We start from the raw sequence: 22,892 nt of genomic DNA on the forward strand, positions 1-22,892 counted from the left end.
CCCACCATCGCTGCGCGTGAACATGCATGCTTCCGCAGACAAATGCTCATCAGCTACTTTGTCCTACAGAAGTCTTTAAAGGAGGATTTGGCAACTTGCTTCTATGAGACATTTAAAACCTCACTCATCAGTTTTTGGAAATCTTACTCATTTAAATTGTCACAGCTCAAGGGCCCTGGGATTTAAACCTTGGAAAGGGTAAGGCTTGTCAGCAGAATTTCTGTGTTAATTTGTAAAGAGATGAAGGATATTAAAACTTTCCCCTCTGCAGACGGCAGTAGAGAGACTGCAGATGAGGACTCCCTGAGTGGTCATAGAGGGCAAGTCACAGACAGATTTCAAAAACTCTCGAGGCCCTAGCTTTTCCTCTGTCCTGCCAGGCTCTCCTGCCCTAGTGGGATAAGAGGAGGGAAGATCATAATTGACAGATGCAACGTTGGAAGGACCAGACACAAGAACAGGATCTGAATGCAAACAAATTGGAAACTTTATAAAGGTTTATAAATATCAAAGTGATATATACCCTCAAGATACAAATGCATTCCAGAAAAGCTTTTCTCATATTTTTTATCTTTGCTTTTTATCACCTAAGCTACTAAAGGTGATAACATGGGTCACGGTATTTCCAGGAAATGCTTGTGCAAACATAAATTCCTCTCTGTTCAGTGACTGGACACATTGTTCAAATCTGTTAGAAGGAAGTACCTTTTTAAAACTATTTATGCTTCCTACCCACCAACTTTGTTTACTTATTGACTGCAGTGAGTCTTTGTTGCTGCCGCAGGCTTTCTCTGGTTTCAGCAAGTGGGGGCTCCTCTCTGGCTGCGGTGCTCAGGCTCCTCGTGTTGGGGAGCATGGGCTCTAGCTGGGCGGACTTCATCAGTTGCAGCACATGGGCTCAGTAGTTGCCGCGCACAGGCTTAGACGCTCCTGCAGCATGTGGGATCTTCCCTGACCAGGGATTGAACCAGCATTCCTTGCATGGCAAGGTGGATTCTCAATCACTGGACCACCAACTTAAAAAAAAAAAAAATCAGCTAAAAGAGGTTTTCTTCTCCTTCAGGCAGTCATTGAGAATCCCTGAATGTGAAGAGAGCTATTTCTGATGGGCTTTTTGCTTATGCAAGCTAGATGGAGACAAAGAGATGGAGCCGTTAGGAGACGGACCATGGGAAATACAAGAGCCACAAGAGACAGTTGGGTAACTGAGATAATGGAATTCTGCCTCTGGAGAGCTCTTCTGGCTGGGTGAGGAGGACTGAAAGGTGTCTGTGGAGAGGACGTGGGGACAGGTTGTCTAGTTCCAGATCTTTGGTTTTCAATCCCCTCTCTCAAAATACTTTCCAGGGAATGTTTTGATGTTACCCTGGGTCACAAAGGAGACTTTGTGACTCAAGAGATGAGAGCGTCTATAAAACAGACAGTATTTTAAGTATTTTACTAACATTTTTTTCAAGTGCAAATAAACATGTTCTGTTCTCCTGGAGGAGCAGGATTGATGTCTAACCAACAGGGTCATTTACATGGATCGTTCTCTTGTCCCTACTCATTTCCTTTCAACTTGCCTTCAATTCACAACTGAAAGTCCACACCACCAGGCTCAGTGGGGAACAAGAGTGGCCCACAAGCCACGTCGGAACAGTGAGCAGCAGGAGGAAATAGCACTGGCCCCATTTATAGCACTGCTACAGCAGGTGCTTAAAATCCTTTGACTTCCAAAGGCCTGAGATCATGAGAGAAGAGACAATGTGTGCTATGCATGTGCTTCTATAGGGAAAAGAGTGGCCAAAGATCTAAGTGGAGTAGACACCAAGGATTAGTGTATTAAGAGAATGTATTAAGCTTTAACATTAGGAGAATTTTGGTGACCTTAGCAAGAATAGTTCCAGTGAAGTTATAAGGGACTAGGAACTTGATTATACCAAGATACAAGGCTTAAGTGGAAGCTAAGAAGTGAAAAGCAAGTTTGAGAATGAAAAAGGCTATTGCAATAGGGAGAGGATCAAGGAGGGTTATGATGGGAGTCATGAGAAAAATGGTCAACATTCATGTACTGAGGAGGGAACATTAGAAGCTGTCAAGGAGGCGGGGTTAATGGAGTGAGATTCCAGAGGAGGAGAAGAAAGGGTTCAGGTGAAGGATTGGTTTCAGGTCCTAAAGGAAGGAGGATGAAATGCTCTGAGAGTTGTGATGGAGCCAGGAGAGATGCGGTTCCCTTAGCATCTCTATTGGAGCACAACCCACACGGGGTTTGGAGGGCACTGAGGTGTCTGAGCAGAGCTTTCTGTGCAAGTATGGAATGCAGGATGGGACTTCCCTGGAGGTCCAGTGGTTAAGAATCTGCCTTCTAGTGCAGAGGACATGGGTTTGATCCCTGGTGGGGAAACTAAGGCCTCACATGCTACAGGGCAACTAACCGTGCTACAACTACTGAGCCCACATGTTCTAGAGCCCACGGGCCACAACAAGAGAAGCCCCTGCACCGCAATGAAGACCCAGTACTTTTTTAACTTTTAAAAATAAAAAGGAGGTGTAGAATGGAGGCGACTTTGACAATGGGGTATGGATTTGGGAAAACAGGTGCTAGGAGCCAAGGCATCAAGTAGATGGGAGGAGGGAAAGAGCATATAATAAAGGGAGGAACTACTATGTTGGAAATTGATGGCTATTAAAATAAAATCAGAAGGCACAGTCCTGTGAAAGTCCATTTTGGTCTCAGTCTCTCAGGTGGCAGAACTTCTTAAGTAGCAACTCTCATGGATCTATTGAGGTGGTGGTGTGGGCCTTTGGCTGAGTAAAAAAGCAAACACCTTGGGTGTACAAGTCAGCAGAGAGGGCTCTGATCTCTAGGTGGAGAGACATCTCAAGGTGTGCGAAGTGGAAAAGCAGTGTCTGGTCCCAACAGGGACTGTCTCGCAGTGAACAGACGCAATAGAGGTTAAAACAGATAGGAGAAAGGTGAGATCATGGTCAGGGAAGTTGAGGGGTGGGAGGAGTCCAGATCAGATGTAGGTTGCAAGGATAAGGTGGCTTTGGAGGTAAATATGGCGGGTGGGGCGGGTCAGTAGGAAACCCCTCCCTCTACAGAGCGTATCTGTAGGAGAAAAGGTGCTGCTGTCCAGAAGGCCCCATCATTTGTGAATCCTGTGTCTTCTATGCCTCCTCGTGGTCAGCCATTTCCAGGTCCTGCTCAGCTGCCAACTTCTCATCTTGCTGGCTTCTATCTGGATGCCTCACTGTAGTCTCTGAGGTCCCTCAAACTGTCGCTTTCCAAGTGATTGTGCTTCCTAACAGCTTCCTTCTTAAAGCAATCGCACCAGGAAGACCTGGAGTCGGTAGATAATCCTCCCATAGCCTGACTTGGTTTGGTACAACGGTCACTTGGTGCTCCTTCTCCTTTGTTCTCCACCTTCCCAGAAAAACCCTGCTCCATCTCACTGAGTCAGGGTATACCTGTTGAAAGTTTGTATTGTGGTAGCAGCAAAACATAGGTTCTAGATGATTTGGCTACTTAGTAGCTAAGCAGGATAAGTTATTTAAATTACCAATCTTTGGTTATGTAGTCAAGTATGCAGGATAGCCTCTGACCCTCATGGAAAGTGTCCTGCCAATATTAGCTATCATTATTGCTAACGTGTCTTTTGTCAGAGTCCAGCTCCAGAAAATCAGGAGGCACTGAAAGTGAACCAGGGTTCCAATTATCATGGCAAGATGCCAAGTTAGCTAGCTTTATGCTAAGAGATAGATCTCTTCTCAATATCCATTGCTTGCACTCTACACCTTTGCCAGGGTCCTAAGACTCAAATGTTCTCCCCAGAGCCATAGGGAACTCAATGACCATCATTATGGGGAAAGAATAATTATGCACTCATTTTATACTTGAAAGATAAAAGACACTCTCAACATGCATTTCTCCAGAATCCCCAAGTCTAGCTAGAATGACAGAAAACTGCAGTCTGTAATGGCATTATTTTAGTTTCACATGAAGATACCTTTTCAGAACTAATTTGTCATTACATCCTAATCCCTTTTAAATTAAGGTTAAGTATAAAAATCATATTTACAAATGTCTTGATATTAGTCATTTTTGTCCCATATAAAGAGAGTTACAAGTACTTTTAAAGTTATTGCTATCTTTTCTGATATACTAATGTGCTTCTAGTTCTTCAATAATCAGAAGGAAGGAGGAAGAAAGTAACATTTATTGAGCCACTTAAGTCACTTCTGGAACCACTTTATGATGCTTGAGTAGGCATCCCTTTATAATAAACTTCTTGCTCTCTCCTCCCTCTTATCTCTCTCCACCCCTACTTTTTCCCAGTATATAAATCTTAGAGGGACCAAGGTCATTGTTTAAGATTATATCCATAGTGGGTGAAAATTTGGTCAGAAAGGGATTGAGAAGAAAAAGAATTGAGGGAATTTGGACTAAATCAGGTGCTGAGGTCCTGTGGCCACACCAGCTCTCTCATTTCTGACTGAGCCCAGAGGAACTTGGGCTGTGGGACTGAAATGGTCCCTCTGTGTGGGGTGTTTGCTCAGTCATGTCTGACTCTTTGCGACCCCATGGACTATAGCCCACCAGGCTCCTCTGTCCACGGAATTTTCCAGGCAAGAATACTGGAGTGGAGTGCCATTTCCTTCTCCAGGGCATCTTCCCGACTCGAGGATTGAACCTGTGTCTCTTGCATCTCCTGCATTGGCAGGAGCCAATGGGAAGCCCAAAATGCTCCCTCTCTCATTTGATATTTCTTTTTTCCATCTGCATGTCATGGAGACCCCTTCAGAAAGCTATGGGCCAAGTTCCCATGGCAACAGATTTCCCTGGCTCCCTACCCTTTATGACACAAGTTTATAGACTCCTGTTGTTAATCATCAAAACCTTTATGCAGAGCAGTGGACCTCAGGGTTGAATATGAGAATCACCTGGAGGTCTTGAATAAACATAGACCCCATCCCCAGAGTTACTGATTCAGTGGGTTTGGGGTAAATCCTGAGAATTTGCATTTCTAACAAGTTCCCAGGTGACACTGATGCTATTTGTCTGGGAACCATACTGAGAACCACCTAAGTAAGGATCTCCTTTTTTTAGCTTCAACAAGCTATGACCATAACAGCTTAAGACTACACATAGCCAATCACAGGCTCGTAACACTAATTCATCTTCACTCCTAAGCCTGAAGCTGGGCTGCTCCAGGCACCCTGGCTCTCCAGGCACCCTGGGATAGTGAAGTTTATATAGCAAAAGAAATGACTGAAATATATTTTCTCCCAATTCTGGAGGCTAAAGATCCAAGATCAAGATGTTGGCAGGAGAAAATTTCTTCTCCTTAGCTTGGAGATGGCACTTTCTCCCTGAGTCTTCACATGACCCTTCCTCTGCATATTAGTCAGTTGTTCAGTCACTCAGCTGTGTCGGACTCTTCGTAACTCTATGGATGCCACATGCCAGGCCTCCCTGTCCTTAACTATCTCCCAGAGTTTGCTCAAATTCATGTCCATTGAGTTGGTCTTGCTCTCTAACCATCTCATCCTCTGCCACCCTCTTCTCCTTTTGCTTTCAGTCTTTGTGAGCATCAGGGTCTTTTCCAATGAGTCAGCTCTTTGCATCAGGTAGCCAAAGTATTGGAGCTTCAGCTTCAATATCAGTCCTTCCAATGAATATTCAAGGTTGATTTCCTTTAGGATTAGACTGGTTTGACCTCCTTGCAGTCCAAGGGACTCTCAAGAGGTTTCTCTAGCACCACAGTTCAAAAGCATCAGTTCTTCAGTGCTCAGCCTTCTTTATGGTCCAGCTCTCACATTTGTACATAACTACAAGAAAAACCATAGCTTTGACTATACAGACCTTTGTCGGCAAAGTGATGTCTCTGCTTTTCAATATGCAGTCTAGGTTTGTCATAGCTTTCCTTCCAAAGAGCAAGCATCTCTTAATTTCATTGTCTGCAGTCACAGTCCACAGTGACTTTGGAGCCCAAGAAAATAAAATCTGTCACTCCTTTCTTTTCCCCATCTATTTGTCATGAAGTAATGGGAATGAATGTCATGATCTTTGTTTTCAGAATGTTGAGTTTTAAGTCAGCTTTTTCACTCTCCTCTTTCACCCTCATCAAGAGGCTCTTTAGTTCCTCTTCACTTTCTACCATTAGAGTGGTATCATCTGCATATCTGAGGTTGTTGATATTTCTCCCAGCAATCTTCATTCCAGCTTGTGAGTTATCATCCATCTTCCTCTGTGTACATCTGTGTCCTAATCTCCTCTTCTTACAAGGACACCAGTCATATTGGGTTAGGACCCACCTTTTAATGACCTCATTTTAACTTCACTAAAGATAGTGTTTCCAAATACAGTCCCATTCTGAGGAGCTGGGATTAGGACTTCAACATATGAATTTGGGAGAACTCAATTCAGTACATAGCACCATCTCATCCTCTTTCTCAGGGCAAGGGGGTGGGGAGCAGGCTGTTTCCCACGCCTCTTGCTGTCCACTCCTTCCGTTCTTGCTGCTTTCTTCTCCTGCTGCCTGGCTTCCCGAAGGGACGGACAGCCTCACAGATGATAACCTGGAGGCTAATTTTGCATCAGGGCCCAGCGTGACCTCAGTTTGGTGATGTACACACCAGCTCCAATCTCTGCGATGGCTCTGTGCCTAACAGGAGACACTAGCAGGGCCCAGTCACTCTGGAAGGAGACAGCGAATTGCTCATGGAGAAACAGTCTGCTCGGGGCTGGCTCATCATCCCCGAAATCTGCATCCCAGACAGCAGGCTGCCCTGCACTCTGAGGGCACCTGCCAGCCTCACCTCCATGCGCCACCCCAGCCCCCGCCCGGAAGTAGATTACTATTAGTAGATTCCATTAGGAAAAAAACTAGAGCAGGAAGTGCTGAAGGCCCTGTTCCTCTGGAGCCCATCCTCTTATTGTAATGCAAACAGCTCCTAAAATTTACTAGCATTCTCTGTTTTAGGGAGGAGAAAATCACTCTCCCTATTGGCACCAGTCATTCCTGAGACTTTTTACATATGTCAGAGCTTACCTCTGCATTATCCCACTTGATCAGGAAACTGGTCCCCTGAGGTCAGCCAGCCTGAAGTAATCATCTTCCTTTTAGTGATTTTTTTTGTTTGGTGGTGGCAGGGTTAGACAAGGAAACTAAAGGCAATTCTTTATTGGGAAGGTTTCCCAATTTCAGTAGGTAATACATTTTTATGTTTGTTTTTGCTCTATTTTTTAAACTTTTTAATTGGAGGATAATGGCTTTCAACGTTGTATTAGTTTCTGTTGTACAACAGTGTGGATCAATTATAAGTATACATAAATCCCCTCCCTCTTAAGCCTCCCTCCCACCTTCACCCACCCACATCCTCATTTTAGAGTTTAAGAATCAAGTCTCAATAAATGACGCAAGGACCTAGGCTGCGATCCACCCCACTGTGAGACCTGCCCTCATGGTGATGATATTCTATCTAATTCTTTTCTTCTCCCTTCTCATTCCCAGAGACTGTTTCAGCTTTTACTCTAGTCATCCAAGCACCCCTCACTGATTGATGAGGTCCCTGCAAGGTGAGGTCCTGATTTGATCCTAGAACTGAATAATAGATGACACTCCTGTGGCTTGGTATGCTCATTTTTTCCCCTTATATTCACTAAAATCACTATTAAGTCCTTGAATTAAATTATTACTTTAGGATACGCTCTCTTCCCATTGCTGTGATTTCTCTGCGGGGTTGCACGGGTATCTTGACAGCACTGTTTTTTAAACTCTTGGCTGTGATCCATACTAAGAAATAAATCACATCGCAACCCAGTGCTCACGTACATAGGCGTATATAAAACAAAAACCAGGTTCACAAGGTAATACTTAACCTGGGTGTGACATACACTATTTTCTGTTCTGCTTTTTAATGCTTGTTGTGATCCACTAAATTGATTTTATGACCCAGTAATAAGTTGCTAGTTGCAATCGGGATAATAATCCTTTACCGAATATTCTGGCTGAACATAAAAAACCTGGCTTTCTGTTTTGCTTGCAACTCCAGCTCGTGGCACCCTCTTGTGACACATGGCCCCAGGAGGCTCAGGACCCTGCAGCGAGCAGCCTCCTGGGGAGGAGGAGGGGGCGTTCTGGACACTGAGATGGTTGTAGCCCTAAGGCTGCTGGAATCAAGGTGAAATTCAGGATCTCCACCACACCCACCCCCTGAAAGTGCAGGATCCACCCAGTGGAGACCTTCCCAGATGCTCTTCTGTACTCCACACTGGGGTGCTTTGGGAAGCCCACCCTCCTGACTTCCTTTTGACACCATTCTGACCCCATCTGAACCAAAAGCAAGCTTTGGTGCCTGCAGAGGGGACGTTCACCTGTGCGGTATTTACAGAAATGAGTGCCAGTCGCTCAATCACGTCTGACTCTCTGCGACTTCATGGACTGCAGCCTGGCAGGCTCCTCTGTCCATGGAATTCTCCAGACAAGAATACTGGCGTAGGTAGCCATTCTCTCCAGGCGATCTTCCCTACCCAGGGACTGAACCTGGATCTACTGCATTCCCAGCAGATTCTTTACTGTCTGAGACACCAGGGAAGCCTTCTAAAAAGATCTCTCCACAAATGCCAAGATGCCACTGCTTAAGTTTTACTCCTTTCGTTTAAGCCTTAACCTACGTAATATTCTTCCTTATATAGGCAAGTGTGGCTAAATTGGGCTTCTGGGGCTCTTCCCTTCCCATCTGGCCTTACCTATGGGTTCCAGAAGTTGATTCTCCTTTTAAAGGGAAGCCTTGACAGGTATACACCACTATGCATAAAACAGATAACTAATGAGAACCTACTATATAACACAGAGAAGTCTACTCAGTGCTCTGTGGTGACCTAAAAGAAAAGGAAATCCAAAAAGGAGGGGATCTATGTGTACATGGTCTTCCCTGGCAGCTCAGCTGGTAAAGAATCTGCCTGCAGTGTGGGAGACCTGGGTTTGATCCCTGGGTTGAGAAGATCCCCTAGAGAAGGGAGTGGCTACCCACTCCAGTGTTCTGGCCTGGAGAATTCCATGGCCAGAGGGGCCTGGTGGGCTACAGTCCACAGGGTTGCAAAGAGTCGGACAGGACTGAGCAACTTACTCTTTCATATGTGTACATATAACTGATGTTCCTTGCTATGCAGCAGAAACTAACACAGTTTTGTAAAGCCATATACTTCAATAAAAATTATTAAGATTAAAAAAATAAACAAAAATGATTCCCCCCAAAATAAATAAAGGGATGCCTAGAGCAGCTATTGTGACTCTTCCCTGTGATATGGGCCCCTGTAGCATGGTGATTTTGATTTAGGAGCTGCTTGGAGTCGAAATCAGGCTGCCCTCTGATACAGCGTCCCCAGGAACTTGGTGAGAATTGTCACCAAGGCCATCCCCCAGATGTGGGCCCCTCCAATAGGACTGGCCACAGGTGGGCTGGGTTGCAGGATATACATGTGAGGCCCACGGACCCTCCTCGTAATGATGTTTTAAATGCATGAAATAAAATGTATAGGATTACGAAGGAAGCTAGTTATTTATATGTATGTCTTCAAATTTGTAATGTAATCTTAATAATACTAGTGATTAACTTATTAAAATCGAAAGGCATTTAGAAGAGTGATAAGTAGAAACACCATTCCAAGGTATCTGCAGAAAGTGTCAAATGATGAAAAAGCAAATTTCCACTTGTAGGAGAGTCAAGGTGCCACTAATACTGCTGGGGTTTGTCTATGATCATAATTGAGGCAGATGCTAGATTGCAGTTAGAAGTTATTGAAATTAAAGCTGTGACTTTTTCCCACACAAGTTCAGGGGTCCCTGGAACAATGTTCATGGACCCCACGTCAAGGGCCTGTGGTCTAGAGAGCTGTCTACTATCTTTAGCACTTCCTTTCCTGTTTCACCCTTCCAGATTCCAAGCTGGACTTGCTGAGCCCATTTCCACAAGTTTTGCATATCCTGCATCCTGGCCCACTATGGCCAGCCTAGCTTTAGTGACAATACTCACCAAGTTTCCAGGGACATTGCATCAAAGGGCAGCCTCACCTTGACTCCAAGCGTTTCCTAAATCAATTATTCTTTCCCTGGAATTTTGTCCAGAGACTGTAATTATCTCTGTGTATTAGTAATGTGAAGGAGAACTTGTTCCTATTTAAAGCAGAGACTTTTTCATTCTCTGACCCTGTCTATGAATAATATCTTGTGTCGCAAACCTTGACTCCAAAAGATAGATTCCTACTCGGGCAAGCCGGAGTCTACCAAGCTCGGTGCAGGAAACAGTTAACAGCACAGTCCCGATCTGCCACCACTGACCAAGGAGGAACCAGCTCTTTTCCCAGATGGTGCAAACAAGAATGCTTTTCGCATCAAGCCAGTCACTTAGTGACATATCAGAGTGTGAAAGACAACCATGTCTTAGAGATACTATGGCAAATGCAAGTATGCATGCTTTGCTTCCAAATAATCCATTTCAAATATTTTTAAAATACGTATTCATGACATAACAAAAAAAGAAGCAGATTCACAAATATATAGAACAAACTAGCAGTGACCCGTGGGGAGAGGGAAGTGGGGAGGGGTAGTATAGAGGTGGCGGTTAAGAGGTACAAACTACAGAGTATAAAATAAGTTACAAGGACATATTGTACTATATAAGGAGTATATTCAATATTTTATAAGGAATATAATATAATTATTATTGTAATATAATAATTATTATACTACAATATTATTATATAACTATAAACAAACCATAACTATAAATAACTATTATAATAGCTGTAATATAATGTAATAACTATAATAACTGTAACTTCTCTGTGGCTCAGCTGGTGAAAAATCCACCTGCAATGTGGGAGACCTGGGTTCTATCCCTGCGTTGGGAAGATCCCCTGGAGAAGAGAATGGCTACCCACTGTAGTATTCTTACCTGGAGAATTCCATGGACAGAGGAGTTTGACAAGCTACAGTTCATGGGATCACAAAGAGTCAGCCTTGACTGAGTGACTAACAATTTCACTTCTCACTATACATGGAGTACAACTATTAAATATTTGGAATCACTGTATCATTCACCTCTAACATGTAACATTGTACAACTATACTTCAATTTAAAAAAAAAAAAACTTTGCTAAAAATACATACATGTATAAACTAAAAATTTTACAACCAAACAAATAAATCAAGTATGTATTTATGGCTGCTGGACTGCAGCTTTTTGACCATCCAACACCAGCTCTGAAGCCACCATGTGGAGCCCTTTTGAAGGACACCAGCATCATCTTCTCAGGCTCCTGAGATTCCCAGTCCCTAATCTTGAGATACCCCTCATCCCTGAGGGGCTACCCGAATAAGTCACTTCAGGGACTTGTTAGTATAAATCACCCAGAGAAATCCTGGCTTTGACTTAAGGAAAATTAGCAATCTATCCTGAAGATTTTAGGATAAATAAGGACAACGACTCCCATATCCTCTTATACCCCATTTTTTTGCCCCTGTGAAGAGAAAACCTTGGACTGAGAAGTTCGGAATTTTGCCCAAAGAACAGGTTTTCTGTCTTAGGTTCCTTCTCCAACTCTCTGACACAAGCCCCACACCCCGCCTCTGGGTCTGATCCAGGAGAGGGGCCTGAGGCCTCTGGGAAGATTGGCTGGGTTAAGGATGACAGTTGACATGTGGGAAGGGCCTGAGGAACATTCAGGAAGAGGAAGAACAAGTGGGGAAGATAAGCAGGGAATGCACCATGGTGTAGACAGGATATAAAGGGCTGAGAAGCTTAAGAAACCCCGCTGAGCTCATCTGCTTTTCCCACCAAGCCCAGGTGACTGAGGGACATTGCAGTTGTCCAGTCTGACTGAACACCCACCGCCCCCTCTCCTAGTCAAGCTGGCCCAGACATGTGGACAAGGTGACAGGATGCATTTTGCACTCAGAAATATGCAACAAGCAGGCTGGGTTGAGTTGCTATGGCAACAGTAAGGCTACTTGAAATCCATGGGGGCTACATGGTGTGGAGGATGGAAGTCCTCCTCACCCAAGGGAGAGAGGGTGCTCTTCATACTGAAAACTGGATGACGGGAGTTGCAGAGAAGAAAGATCTGGAGCAGCCACCTGGCACGTCTATACAAGGAGTGAGCCATGGTCCTCATGAGTCATGCCCATGAGCAGACATACCTTTTCCATGGAGGGATGGTTTGATGCCTCATCCCATTTAACTGCAAAAGGATTCCTCTAACCATGTGCATAGCCAGACACATCACACCAGCATATGAGTAAACGGAGGAACTAAGGAGACTTTCCTGGTGGTCCAGTGGCTAAAACTCAATGCAGGGGGTCCAAGTTCAATCCCTAGTCAAGGAACTAGATCCCACATGCCACAACTAAAATTCCAACATGCCACAAGGAAGATCAAAGATCCTGCCTGCCTCAACTAAGACCTCATGCAGCCAAATAAACAAATAATTTTATTTTTAAAGGAGAAGCTAGAACCAGGGTTCTGACAGGACCACCATGTCTGTTCCACTGCTCCTGGTACAGAATGTGCCGAGCCCAACCAGAGGCCAGTCTTAGAAATCTAATGACCTGAGGAATGTCCTGTCACCCTCCTTCGTACCTCATATATGAGGGTTTGGGGAAGGAGTGGTCATCAGATAATTCCTCTACTTCCTTCTTCTTATGGAGTCAACTCAGAATCTTTCAACATGGTTTACGTTCTTATTCTACAAAAATGTGGAGCATGTGCCTCTTCCTTAGGCCTGAACACCAGTGGTGTGTGGTGAACACGATGATTGATGAACATGAAAAGTGGCTCCCTGGCCAACTCGGGAGGGCCTCCCAGAACGTCTGCCTCAGTGGGTCACCATGCTCCAGGACTTGGTTGTCAGCGTCACAGGTTCAGGAACTCAGCACAGTCATCCTCTGACAGATGCATGACTGTTGCAGGCAGAAAAGCTGACCAGAGACCATGGGACAATGTATTAAAATAATTGCCCAAGTAGTAACTTGGAATGACAGAAAGGGATATTTTGAACCCAGACATCTTGCACGGTGGGGTATAAGGATTAAAGGAGCTGACAAATATGTAAGTGCTTAGAACAGTACAGAACACTGTAGAAGTCTTGTCATATCATGATGGCACTTGTACAGTCGCACAGGTTGTGCACTGCACAGTTTCCAAAGCTACCATTCACAAAGACTCCAGTGTGAATGCTGCTCCCACAGTTGCGTAATGTGTCATCTGCATAACGACACATGGTAGACTTGAAATATTAATGCCCATGCAGGGTTATTATAAAATTATAGTTAGATGCATGTGAAGTACATTTTACACAGAAGGCGCTGTAAGTCATAGCTGCTGGCATTATTTGCACTGGGAGATTTATTCAGTAGTTTAGCAATGATATTTGCACAGGTGCTTCTTCCTGCTGGTTAGATTTGCATAGGGACTAAACTTCATCACAAAGCTATCGAGGAATTTTAGAGAAGTGAAAGAAGTTGAATGTCATCTCAAGGTTCTTTTCATTCCATAAGTATAGAGGGGTCCAGCTTCCAGGAGCATCACTCTTTGGGTGCTGAGACTCATCATTTGAAAAGGGAACCTTCCTCCCTGGGCCGTAGAAACACTGATTTTTCTTTTTCTTTTGCCTCTCTACCTACATTATCTCTTGGGCCTGCTTTATTCTTTGACACTTTATTTTTTTTAATTGAAGGATAATTTCTTTACAGAATTTTGTGGTTTTTCTGTCAAACATCGACAAGAATCAGCCATAGGTACACTCATGTCCCCTCCCTCCCGAACATGGATTATTCTTTACTCTTCAGCTCTCCTCTTTTTTGGGGGGTTTCTATCATTTGCCAGGAACCTCTCTCTCTACATTACCTCTTGGGCCTGCTACAATTAATTAGATGACTGCATCTCTTCCATTAGTTAATCTTTAAATTGGTCTCTTCCTAATGAAATTTTAGGGAAGCCCCATAGGCTCCTTGATGAAATTTGGAAGGCCCCTTAGTCTCATCAGCCACATTTTTAAGAAATTATTAGCTTCCAGCAACATTACAGCCAAAAGCATCCACTGGGTATGAAACTGAAACACCCCATCTCTCTGAGTTCCTTCTCAGGTGCTTTTGACATTTTCCCTGCGTTCTAAGAAATGCGTGCATCCTTTTTTCTGTTCTGCCTTTTGCATGCAGCATTATTTCATAAACAAATCCTCAATATTAGCCATGTTTTAATAGCAAATTAGTCTGACAAAATAGCACTTAGCCCAGTGTGTTATGGTCCTCCAGTGACATGCTAGAAGCAGCTTAAAAGCCCAACCAGCAGATGTGATGTAGCTAAGACATGGGGACTGTCAGGGCACTGGGAGGAACATGAAACAAAAACACAGAAATGAAATCAACCATACAATGTTAGAGTTGGAAGCATCTTAGGGGACTGTCTGGTCTGATCTTTTCATGGTACAATTGTGAAAACTGAGACCCAGAGTGGGACCACGATGTGCCTGAGGCTACGTAATTAATTCACCTCCTCCATCAATTAGGGACCAGCTCTGGCAAAGTAGGCATTGCCTCTGGCCTTTGGGGACCAGGAAAGATGGGCTCACACAGCAGGGGTGATTGATTGCTGCTGGGAGGACATCCCCTAGCAGCTCACAGAAGGTCAGATCAGAGACATCCATCCCCAGATCCTGGGCTGAAGGCATCTTGCCGAAGGGAAGGAAGGTGCCTCCTCAGAGCAAACATTTAGCATTCAACCATTCCCACCCAGCACAAGGAGGTGTGAGGTGACATCCCCAAAGGGAGAACTCAAAAGGGACAGGCGGCTAGGCACTCCTACTCGACTGGCTTCGCTGCAAAACGCAGACAACATGGGGGCTGTGCCCAGGTAGGAAGAGCCCTGGAAAAGTCACAAACAGCAGCTGCGACTTGATCCCCCGCGCATGGAGTCAGAAGACCGATGTCAACAGGATGGTGGGACTGAGATGTGCTGCTGGAGCCAGCCAGGCCCACTGCCTCCTCTGACAGATGTACATGCCGAGTCCCAGGGCCAGGGAGGGTCTTGCCCGCGGTCACACACAGAGGACGGGCTGAGCTGGCTGCAGAACGGAGCTGTCCTAACCCCAGTGCAGCACTCCATTCCGGAGTTCGTCTTTTGCTGGGTTTAGAGAAAGTGAGTGGTAGCAACTAACAAAAGAGACAGAGGTATATCCGGACTTTCCTGGTGGTTCAGTGATTGGGACTTCCTTCCAGTTCAGGGGGTGTGGGTTAGATTCCTGGTCGGGAAGCTAGGACCCCACATGCCTTGTGGCTAGAAAGACAAAGCATGAATTGGGGGCAGTGTTGTGGCAAATTCACTTTGAAGGTGAATCCACATCAAAAAAAATTTGAAAGAAAATAAATAAATAAATAAAAAGATGGCATCAGTTTACATGATTAACTCCAGCACGTGAATCACACTCTCTCCTAGACATCAGCGTTTATTACCCAAGTGGCTCTATCTGGCTTTATTTGTTGTCATTATTGCTTCTGTTGCTGTTCAATCATTAAGTCGTGTCTGGCTCTTTGCGACTCCATGGACAGCAGCACGCCAGGCTTCCCTGTCCTTCACTATCTCCTGAAGTTTACTCAGATTCATGTCCATTGAGTCAGTTGTGCCATCCAACCATCTCATCCTCTGTTGCCCCCTTCTCTTCCTGCCTTCAATCTTTCCCAGCATCAGGGTCTTTTCCAACGAGTCAGCTCTTTCCTTCAGGTGGCCAAAGTATTAGAGTTTCAGCTTCAGCATCAGCCCCTCCAATGCATATTCAGGGTTGATTTCCTTTAGGATTAGACTGGTTTGATCTCCTTGCAGTCCAAGGGACCCTCAAGAGTCTTCACTACAATCTGAAAGCATCAGTTGTTTGGTGCTTAGCCTTCTTTATGATCCAATTCTATCTTTCTCTCAAAGTTGCTCAGTCATGTCTGAATCTTTTCGAACCCATGGACTGTTGCCCACCAGGCTCCTCTGTCCATGGAGTTCTCCTGGCAGGAATACTGAAGTGGGTAGCCATTCCCTTCTCCAGGGAGCCTTCCCAATGCAGGGATCAAACCCACGTCCCACACTGCAGGCAGATTCTTTTACTGTCTGAGCACCAGGGAAGCCCATGGTCCAACTCTGTGGTCGTAGGCACATGGCCTTCCATGCCTCCATTTCTTCACCTGTAAAATGGGCCTAATAATAGGACCTACATTGTGAGTGGTGGTATGAGTGACATGTGACACCCTTAGCACAACACCTGTGGTTACAATAAACGGTAGTTACATCATTACTCTACCCCATAAAAGGACCGCTTTTTCCACCCGTGCAGGCTTTCTGGCATAGGAAAATGTCCATTTCTCCACTGGGTTTACATTATCTGCTACCTTCTCAGTATGATATCTATGCATCTCTGCTTTTACCAAAGAAGAGCCAGCTCACCCCAAGTCCCAGAGGAGTATTTCGCATCTGGAATGTCTTATGAGAGTTATAAATTCTTGAAATGTTTTTGTTCATCTTATAATAATAGATTTAGGAAAATCGGCCTCATCCCTGGAGGAAAGAGAGATATCCCCAAAGCACCTGACTCTCACCTCTGCAGAAAGTTCCTCTCTTTCTGATTTTCATCTGGTTCTGTCATTCAGGATGAGAGAGGCACCAGGGACTAAATTAGAACTGGAAGGAAGGTAATGAGAAAAATATCCAAAATGAATGACAGATGGTGAAAAAGGGCAGATCTCCCTCTGTCCTTTGGGAACCAACTCTGTTGTGAAGGATTTAGGAAAATCCAGAGGCCCCTGGGAAGACGAGGTAGGGGGGAGGGTGGGATCAGGTTCCTATAGATGAGAATTGAAGATTTCCCATCAGCCTCCAAGAAAAACAGAAGAAAAAACTGTTTTCTAACCCTATGTTTTCTTTGCCCCAAATCCTTCCGACAGGCCAGCACTGCCCGCCTGTCGGTCAGCCTGACACCTTCCCCTTCTAGTTGTGCAGGGTCCCTGTATTACCACGGCCCATGACCAGCGTGGTGCTAATGGTAAAGAATCTGCTTGTCAATGCAGGTGACATAAGAGATGCAGGTTTAGTCCCTGGGTCGAGAAGATCCCCTGGAGGAGGGCACGGCAAACCGCTCCAGTATTCTTGCCTGGAGAACCCCCATGGACAGAGGAGCCTAGCAGGCTACAGTCCATAGGGTCGCAAAGAGTTGGACATGACTGAAACGGCTTAGCACGCATGCACATGACCAATACCACCGTGGGAAATCCTGCCCAATCAATCAGCAGAGGTGGCTGGCAACCTGAGTGTGCTTCTGGTGGCTTCCAAGGACAGAAGAGGAAAGGTGACGATGACTCTAATAGGGTTGGCACATGCCTTAGTGTACTATCGAGAGAGCTTCCAAATTGCCTGGAGGGTCAGTGGGAATGGTCTTCCTTTGCCCGGAAATAGGTCACAAAACCCATGGTTGGGGGAACTTGAAACACTTGGCCTTAACCCTAATATGCAAGAAAGAAATATAATTAATCCCAGAGGGAACATCGAGAAAGAGTTTCTTCTGAGAAAGTCCAAGCATCCCCCTTCTACAGATGAGATATCTGAGGCCCAGGGAGATTAAGAACTTGTCCCGAGTAGTGGCTCGTCCACAGTGAGAGGAAGACCAGAGCCTGGGCCTCCTTCAGGCCCTCCACAGTTACTCCCAGCCTCCATCCTGGGGAGCCCAGAGTCTTTTCTAGGGTATTTGTGACCCCAGGGCCCGCTTCCCCATGGAGTTCTGTGCTCTGCGCCTTTTCAGACGCCCTCCTATCTTTTCTGTCTCCTGAGTCGTCACCTTTCAGAACCTATGCATGCTCAATCACCCTGTCCCGTCTGACTCTGCAACCCCATGAACTGTAGCCTGCCAGGCTCCTCTGTCCATGGGATTCTCCAAGCAAGAACACTGGAGTGGGTTGCCGTTTCCTTCTCCAGGGAATTTTCCTGACCCAGTGATCTAACCCGAGTCTCTTATTTCTCCTGCATCAGCCAGCAGGTCTCCTGCATTGCAGGTGGATTCTTTACCTCTGAGCCATTGGAGAAGCCCTCCTCTTTCAGAAAGTCTCCTCTAAATCACCAGCCCTGCTCTTATAATTTTTCTTCCACTAATCAGCACTTTATTATTTATAGTAAAGAAACGGGATGATTTGATATGCTTATTTGTACAGCCTTATTTAAGTTTCTATTAAGAAATTAATGAATAAAAGTATTTGAGAAGGTGTAATGAATACTATTGAAACTGTGATACCGAGTTAAGAAATAAAATATATAAATACAGTCCAGGTCTCCTGTATTCACCTCCCTAGTCACAATCACCTCTCTCCATCCTCCAGACCTAACCAGAAGCACTGAGTCAGGTTTTTATCATCCGCACACACTTCTGTATCCCTGATACATTATTGTTTACTTAGGTGGGTCTCACTCTGCACAGTAGTTCAGGGCCATAAAAAGGACCACACAAGCTCAAACTATGCAAAGTCATCTTAAAAATCAATGGGGAAATTTGTGACTTCACTGTGAATTTAAAACTTTTTTTGTTAAGATAGATAGCTAGTGGGGAGCTGCCGTATAACACAGGGAGCTCAGCAAGGTGCTTTGATGATCTAGAGGGGAGGGGTGGTAGGGGGAGGAGGCTCACGAGGGAGGGGCTGTACGTATAATTATAGCTGATTCATGTTGTACAGCAGAAACTAATACATTATAAAGCAATTATCTCCAATTAAAGGTTAAAAAAATTGGGGATAAAAAATTTAAAAATTCTCACTGTAGGTTATAGGAAATGTATAGGGAAACAGGAAAGTTCTTTAAAAATAGTAAAAAACAATCTTCAAAATCTTAATTTTATGTAATGCATTTAATTTAAAACCTTAAAAACATTAACTAAAATGCTTTGTTTCTTTGTTAAAAAAAATTCTGAAGAGTAGTTTGAATAGCGCTTGCTTTCTTCTCATCATATAGATAAAGGGCAAACATCTTTCAACTCTTTTTTTTTTTCTATTTTACAATAAAGAGCAAATATCTTTTCCATCCTTCCTAAGTTTGAATTTTATCCTTTGCACTTCCAATGTCATAAATATCTCCAAGAGTTCCTTTAATGTGAAGTTTTTGCCCACGTCACTTCCTCTGAGATATCTTCACCCTTTTTATCACAACCTCATTAACGTCCATGAACTGTCCTTCACTAAGTTCCTCTGGCCGCACTTCTGTGGTCTCCTGAGTGGCAGCTGAGTCCACACACCCACGGTCAGCTATTTCTTCTGTAGCTCCACCGACATTTGATTTTTTATTCCAGTCCCAATGCTGTCAACTTTTCGTGTCTTTGCTATGCTTTCATCTCCGTTGGCCGTTTTCCTCTTTAAATGATCCATTTTTGCAAAACGCTACGACCAGGAGACACAGAAACAGCACATCTGTACGCGTTGCTGTCTGTGCGTGAGCTGACGAACAGATGCGCGGTGACCAATCACGGCAGAGGTGCAAGAGGTGACATGACTAGTTGCTGACCATGAAGCACAGTTTTGTTTTGTTTTTATTGAGTGTGATACATGGTATGAAGAACTAGCTTCAGAGTTTGTGCCTTGTGCGATTCCTCATTGCCAACATACCATGGTAACTTAAATGTAAACTGTGTTGTTGAGGAACAGGTTTAACTAAACCATGATAATGGAAATCCATGTGTATTCCCATATATAACATACATATAAGAATGTATATACGTATGGAATATATTGATGTATGGGAATTGGATATATATGTGAAAGAGGAGGGCAGGGGGCAGGGCACAACCTTTAAAAGAATGACATAGCCTGAGGATATGACATAAACTAATCGGCAACAAAGACCCAGAAGATTCGACTTCCAGTAGACCTTGATCCTGATTATATGCTCATTGTAATACATTAGCATCTGAACGACATACCCACCAGTGCTGTGACAGTTCTGAGACCAACCATAAAAAGCCAAAAAGTGGGAGTGACCCAATTCCTGGAAATCCCTGCCCCTTCCTTAAAATAATTGGAATAATCATCTCACTTATTAGCCTGTGAAATTACCCAGCCTGTAAAAACTAACCACACCATATTTCAAGGCACTCTCTCCGGCCATCCAAGATGGCCCACACTGTCTGTGGAGTATTTCTCTCTAAATAAATCCACTGTCTCCAAATTCTTTCCCAACGAAGTAAGAACCTTCAATTTGCTGGCAACATATGTGTACACATGTATATATCGGGGAATTGTTCAAAGCAAGGACTGCCTGCCCTTTATTCTTCATGTGTATGTCTGTCAAAACAACATATGGAATTGTTTTTCAGGCTTTAAAATTTCATATAAATGCTAATTATACTGCACGAATATTTCTTTCTCTTCCAACTCTATTTTCCCTCTCTTGTTAGCATATTTATGTCCATCTTCCCTCAATGAGGCCAAGAGTCACCTGAAGCCAGGAACTCTGTTTCTCCCATCAGCTGAGGAGCGCCCCAGCAACAGGGTCTAAGCTCCCCTTTACCTGAGCTCACCTGAGAACCCAAGAGGTGCCGCCCATGGGAGCACTAAGAGAAGAATGGATGCGACTAACAGCAAATGGTTTGGATTGGAGTCACGCTCCAGTTGCTGGAAAAATCATGCCAGGACAGCCTGCCCGATCCCAGAGTGCAGGGATCCTCTCCCAGGGGCATGCTGCAGCATCCAACAGGCCCTCCGGGCTGCAACTGCTAGCTTTTCCCGTCTCCACCTTTCACGCCCTTCAGAGTTAAAGCAATTTTAATAACATCCAATTTCCAAACGCTGGAAAGCCATTACAGAGGGAGTGTTAGTACCACCTTCTTTTCCTTCTTGGTTCCCAGATGAGCATTAAAAAGTCATTTCATCTGACACTTGGCCACTGGCCCCAGGAGAGGCAACTAGGAAAATAGTGTTGGACCTGGAGCTGGTGATTTAGACTACAAGCTTCCCAGTTTGCTGTTCTTGTGAGGAAAAGAATGGAAGTTCACTGGCCACTTTTGGGTGTCTATGGATGGATGCGTGCATGTGTGTGGGGATGCATTTGTGATAAAAATGAGCATCATTTAAACATGCCTCTGTGTAGGGCTTTGCCCCTGAAGAGATACAATTAAGGGTGTGTGTGTGAGTATGCACATGTAGGTAGGTATATACATGTCTATGCTCACGACTTGGCATACTGTGGGTCTCAGTAAATAAGTGGATATTTGCTGAGTCGGCGTACCCACCATTCACCACTCAACAAGGCTACATGCTGTGTCCATGCCCCTTCTGTTCCGTGGACACATCTGCTCTCTGTTCCTACCTCCTGTCCTGAAACCAGCAAGAGCTCGCCCAGTATTAATGTGTGAGCAGGGTGTGTTAGGGAGCTATGTACCTACTGCCTCAGGGTGTGTGTGTGTGTATGTGTGTGTGTGTGTGTGTGTGTGTGTGTGGCAAGAATGGATCTCCATGTGTGTGAGTGTATATTTTCACCTGAAATCGAAACCTACTATCAGATGTCAGCCCACCTACCTCAAGACAGAGCCCCAGGTTGGGACCCTCATGCACCCATCTCGTCATCCTCACGCCTCCCGGGCTTGGCAGTTCTCCCCCCGCCCAGCTGGGCCACACAGTTTTATCCCTTGCCTCCTCCCGGGGCACCCCCTCAGCAGTGGAGCAGCAGCCGTGTCACTTTTGACCAGTCCATCATACCAGACTTCCTCACCTCGTGCATCATCTCCACACTCAGACCCGGGCCCTCAGAGTTGGGGCTCAGCTCAGTGGAGCTTTACAGGGAAGAAAAGACTATCCCTTCCCCAGTATGCCTCGGCACACTCAAGGGTGTGCATGTGAGAGTGTGTGTGTGTGTGTGTGTGTGTGTGTGTGTGCAGGCCCGTGTGCACCGCCAGTGCCTGGCCTGCTCCCACACCCAACACTGTGGGACGGATGTTATTCTGCTCTGATGTGTTATCTGGTTTTCCTTTCTGGTGACTGCATTTGGTGACTGGCCAGCCCACCTATCTTTGGGTGCGTCTACTGAGCAAAGAAAGATAACAAACCACATCTTAGAGGGGCTTAGAACCTGGCTGGGAGCTGCAGAGTTAGCACAAGTCCCAAACTCAGAGGAACTAAAAGGAAGACATCAGCCAGAGGAAGGACATCACCCAGGCTGGGGGCAGCCAGGGAAAGCTGCACGAGGAAGGCAAGAGTCTGCCAGGACCGGGGAGAGAGGCAGACCGGTCCTCTCTTTACATACATATTTATATATATATACATACATATATACATAAATGTATGCATAGATATATATATTTGGCTGCACCAGGTCGTCTGCATTTGGAATCTTTGATCTGCACTGCAGTATGCGGGATCTAGTTCCCTGACTAAGAATCGAACCTAGGCAGCCCCCTGCATTGTGAGTACAGAGTCTTAGCCACTGGACCACCAGGGAAGTCCCCAGATTCAGTTCAGTTCAGTTCAGTCGCTCAGTCGTTTCCGACTCTTTGCGACCCCATGAATCGCAGCACGCCAGGCCTCCCTGTCCATCACCAACTCCCGGAGTTTACTCAAACTCATAGCATGTCCCCAGATCGGCACTCTTGAAAACGGGCGAAGTCTTTTCCAATGGGGAACCACGCAGGACGCGGGGAGGAGGCTGGTATGATATAACCAACATGAACAAGCCAACCTAAACGTCACTGAGCACTTTCAAAGAGCAAGCAAGGCAGGTTTGTGCGCATCCATAGTAGCACTCCCAGGAAGCAGGCAGCCAAGCACCCGCTTGGCATCTGCGGGGCATCAGATGTGTGCCAGGCACCGTGCCAGGCCCAGCAGGGTACAGACAAGGAGAGCGCC

General features: G+C 45.1%; 1 non-coding gene across 1 annotated transcript; it reads right to left on the reverse strand.

The window, feature by feature from the left end:
• Positions 1-22,412: 22,412 nt before the first annotated feature.
• On the reverse strand, positions 22,413-22,488 carry TRNAV-CAC (transfer RNA valine (anticodon CAC)). Its single transcript has one exon. It is a non-coding gene; the product is annotated as a tRNA-Val (tRNA).
• Between the last annotated feature and the right edge of the window lie 404 nt (positions 22,489-22,892).

This window comes from Muntiacus reevesi, chromosome 20, assembly GCF_963930625.1.
Source record: "Muntiacus reevesi chromosome 20, mMunRee1.1, whole genome shotgun sequence".
Taxonomy (NCBI): domain Eukaryota; kingdom Metazoa; phylum Chordata; class Mammalia; order Artiodactyla; family Cervidae; genus Muntiacus; species Muntiacus reevesi.